Here is a 5,079-nt window from a genome sequence, read left to right as displayed (position 1 = left end):
TTTTTACCACCTACCCAAAATCCCCCTAGTTAACCCCTTTGAGCCTAAACCTTTTCATTTCTTAACCCAAAACCATCACCCTTTTTACCCACCTAAACCTTTTTATTTTTAACCCTTTATTTTAGTAACAACGTTCGGTTTTCTAATGACTCTTCCTTATCAATAATATATATATATATATATATATATATATATGTATGTTGATGAAACCAAACAAACAAACAAGTTCATCAAAAATAACTTTGTTTGAAACAAGTGGTTCATCAAAATAAAATAAAAATGTGAAAAATAAAAAGTCTTTCAAAAAAACCGACGTTTGTTACGCTTTTTGCCATTTTTACTAACCACTAACCCAACCACCCACCTTTAGCCCAAGCCTAACCCTTCACCCAAAAAGTCCTCTTGATATTTACAAAGGTATAAAGTTAAAAAGGAGGATGATTGATTGCTTGGAAAGCTTATGGTAGCAGTAAGTTCCATGCCGCTCTCGACTGATTCACTAAAAAAATACACCTTTGGCCGAGTGTTGAGTGATTCCCCCGTGAGGTATGTGAACTTGTATATAAATGGAATTTAAAAAAAAGGTATGTTATGCCCTAATAAATAATTTATCTTATGAAACGTTTTTAATAAATCATGACGAATAGGATTGTAAATAAATAAAAATAAAACCTAAATAATCTTGGATTTCCTGACACTCTATGACAAGCCCAAAAATCTTCTCTTCTACCATTCCATTTGGGAGTGAATAAAGCCACATTATAAAGAGTTTTGCTTGAGGACAAGCAAAGATTCAAGTGTGGGGGTATTTGATGTGCATAAAATGCAACATATAAATTACATCAATTGTGGCTTAAAACTAACCCTTTTTAGTACTAATGTTGGAAAAGTGTGCTTTTGTCTTCCTTTTGTATTTTCAGGATTAAATGAGCTCAAAATAACAAAAGAAGCAAAAAGACAGCAAAATCTAACATAAATACAAGAAAAGGAACAAAAGTGATATGCCCGACCCCCCGACATCATCCCAAGCAAAACAAAGAAGACAGAAGACTTAACACGCCCCGTGCTCAGCAAGCACGGGGCCGTGACCAAGAAGCAGCAGAAAAGACAAACCTATAGAAGCTTCTACTGCCCACCACGGGGCCGTGCCCAGCGGACACGGGGGCGTGGTCAACTTGCTGCAGGCGCATTTATTGTAATTGCGAATTACAATTAATGAAGAGAGAGAGAGTGTCAGATGGACACGGGGCCGTGCCCAGCGGGCACGGCCCGCTTCTGTTCAGCCTATAAATAGGAGTGTTTGGAGCTCTTGCAACTCATCCCTTGGCACACCACCTCTCTCACACTTCACCCACCACCCACCACCATTACAACACCATCATCCACCACCATTATCCATTGTCCATCATAGAGTGTGTGAGTCGTCTCGGGATCCAAGATTGATCGTAAGAGTTCTTGACAATCAAAGGCCATGTTTGCCTAAGTCTCTTACATCACTTGGTGAAGACAAGTGTTTAGTGTAATACTTTTTATTTTTAATCTTTTGCACTTTTTAATTGGTTTTGTATTAATGACTTTAATTACTAGTTTTTTATGTTGAAGGTGATTCTTCCTTATCGTTTGTCCGTGGTGTCTTGCCATTATTTTACTGTCTATATAAAATAAAAGATTTTCACCATTCATATCTCCACGGTCTATATGGAGGTATGTTGGCTACCTGGTCGGGGGTTAAGGGAACGGTTTGGTAAGAGTCTTGCCATTGTTCAGTGTATAGATCCTGCAAAGGACCTAGGTCAAATTTAGTAGGACCTCCTTCAATACCCAAAGGTATTGGATGGCGGAGGTCCAAACTCTTTGATCCCCTCATAAGTTAAACTACTATTAAAACTTTAACCCAGCTACTTAGGACTGTATCCCTGCTGACTCAGACTACTTAGCTGAGGGTAACGTCGCCTTCAAAAGAGGGGCCTACCATATTATGCATTAATAACTTAATTAATTATCTTTCAATAATCCGACCCTTTAGGATTGTATCCTTGCTAACTCAAACTACTGGGTTGAGGGTAACGTCACCTTCAAAAGAGGGGTCTACTACAATAACTAAGATAATCTCTTAAACAAGTGCAAAAGTGCAAAAATAATCAAAGGTTACACTACACACGAGTCGGATCCAAGTGATTCATCTTGTCTATCTGTTTTATTTTTATTTTATTTTTCAGCATCTTAGTTAGTTTTATTTTCTTAGTTTAAAAACCTTTGATCTAACTTTTTGATTTGATTAGACGTTGAGGATAAACCGGTACTAAAAGCTCTTGTGTCCTTGGACGACCTCGGTAGCTTACCAACACTATACTACGTCCACGATTGGTGCACTTGCCCATATGTGTGTTTAGTGTTAGTAAATATCGTGTTTTATAAATTTAAAACTTGGCTAAAAAGTGTAAAAAGGGCTTAAAATATACACCTAAAATATATCGCACTACACACGCATCAACAACCTAACAACCTACAACCACTGATCTAGTACAAACACTGTTGTCAAACAGCTGATTACAATACAAAATGCAAAGACAGATTAAACTACTGTTTCTTTATACCACTGCTTCAGCCCTAGCAATGCTTTGGTCTTTAGCAACATTTGAATCAAGGCAGTAGATTGACCATCAGTACTTAGTTTTTGAATGAACATCAGTTGTTGTAGATAACAGTTGTTAGAGTAGAACAGTGGATAGAAGACATCAGTTGTTAGAATCACTTTGAAGGGGAAAGTCTTGTATACAAAACATCTGCTTATTTTGGATCCACTGCTCTGATTCAGTTTTGGCTTTAATTATCTGTTCCTCTGATAAGGTTCAATCCCAACAAAGAAGAAGAAGAAGAAGAAGAAGAGGAAGAAGAAGAAGAAGAAGAAGAACACTCAAGTAACAGTAATTCGGAGAATTACCAAGTCATACGAGTTTGTCCCTAAACGTTGGTGCTCAATGGAAATGAATTCCCAACCAACTAATTAAATATAAACCATGTGAATTTATATGTTATCTGGCCTCACGAAAGCGCGCATGTTTACGCTTAACTACTTGGATTCGTATTTGTAGTTGTAGTAAAAAGATGGAATTTTATATAAAAAAATAGAGTTTAGGGGAATTATTGTAATTATTGAAACTTTAATTAAAAGACCCATGGATAGTCCAACAATCTACCCTAAAAACCATTCTCCTTACCATATATAAAGGAATTTATTAAAACAAACGAACAAACCGAAACCCTAACCCTCCTGTAACACCCCGACCGCGTATATAAACAACCCGCGGCGAAATCGTCTCGGAGTCACGTTACAAATTGCTCACAACACATGGTACCAAAAGTTTCATTATATTAACATTGTTTTACACTACAAAGAATACATGTAACTGTCTTTAGTTTAAAGAAGTCTAAGGCCCATATGCGTTCCTATGTGTAGCATGCTTGAATTGTCAAAACTTGAAACATATGTAAAAATAACGTCAACAAAGAATGTTGGTGAATACATAGGTTTTGTTAGCCAAATTAATGGCAAAAACTTTGGTATTGCAATACATTGACAACTTCATGAGTTGTCAACTGAAAATAGAATCCTTGAAACCAATAAATGGCAAAAAGTTTAGTATTGCAATACATTGTCTTGATAATAAAACTTGTGACAAAAGTATTTTGTATACGGAAATAGGATTAATACCAAGTAGTTTTTATGTTGTTGAAAAGTGAACATTGTCTTTGTTTCTTTTATACTTGTTTCGTTATAACATTAAATTTGGCCAAGAACTTGTGGGAGTACTTATTAGAAATTCAATCAAGGATTTATAATACTACTTTGGGTATCCTTCTAAGAATCTAACATACTTAGAATAAGAAGATTCTACAAGGATTTGGCAAATGTACATTGTCTTGTCTAAACACAAAATCCTAAAGTGATTTGGATAACGCTATACAATAAGAACACTTATATATAGGAAGTACCAGCAAAGTATCCACAATGTTCATATTGTATTACACTCGTTTCGTTATCTCAATCACTTACACTACTAATTACATAAACACACATCCATCGTCTTGTCTCATACGTTGAAAAGTAATCTTAGAAATCCAATCAAGGATTTATAATAGCACTTTAAATTGTCACACCCCAACTGATTGCGGAAACATCAGAGTGAGACGAAAACGAGATTGTTCAAAGACTTCATAACACTATGTGACAATGATTTAATTCAAAACCGATTTCATATCATATTAATAATCATCAAGTACAACACGAATTCAAAATACAACATTGAAAAGACAAAGTACAACAGGTTAAACAAAATAACATGACTAAATCTAGTAATTTAAATATGCGTTTCTAGTGTCGTTCCTACTAGATTTCATCATAATCATCAACCTTCAACATGTTAAAACTATAGTTCAACACAAAAGCATTGGCGAGTACACAAGTTTAAGTATATAGTATAAGTATAAAAACGTTTAAAACGAATCCACATGGAAACCTAAGTTATCAAGATTAACATATCAATGGCATGCAATATTCAAGTCAACCCTCTGATTACCGCAATAATCAAATTTAACATGACCTCTCGTTCACGGGTGGTGCATTACTCCTATAGCGATATACATGTTAAATGGAGGCTTGTACGAAGTTAATGACATGTGTATCACATAAGAATCACCCAAGAATATGTATCAGGTATAACAAGTAAGTATGCATGTATTTGGATTGTTTTGAGCATTGTATAAAGTATAATGTGTTTGTGGTTTTGATAAGGTTAACATATTGCACCCAAAAATGTGTAAAACGAAAATGGGTCAAGTGTACTCACGGTTTTGCAAGCTTCAAACTTGATAATCCCGTGAAGAGTTGAGTATGTTGAGAATGGAATCACCAAGTCACCCTACGTGGGGAAACGAAGGTGTGTAAGTTTATGGTATTGGAATTGAAGATTCGGACATGGAATTTAAAGTATCAAAAGTATGTATACGAAATTAATATCAAGTTCTAAGAGCTCGTTTATGACACTATATTAAGTGGTTTCATGGGTCCCAAATTAC

This window comes from Helianthus annuus, chromosome 15 (genome assembly GCF_002127325.2).
Source record: "Helianthus annuus cultivar XRQ/B chromosome 15, HanXRQr2.0-SUNRISE, whole genome shotgun sequence".
Lineage (NCBI taxonomy): Eukaryota > Viridiplantae > Streptophyta > Magnoliopsida > Asterales > Asteraceae > Helianthus > Helianthus annuus.
Note: the sequence above shows the minus strand (reverse complement) of the source record.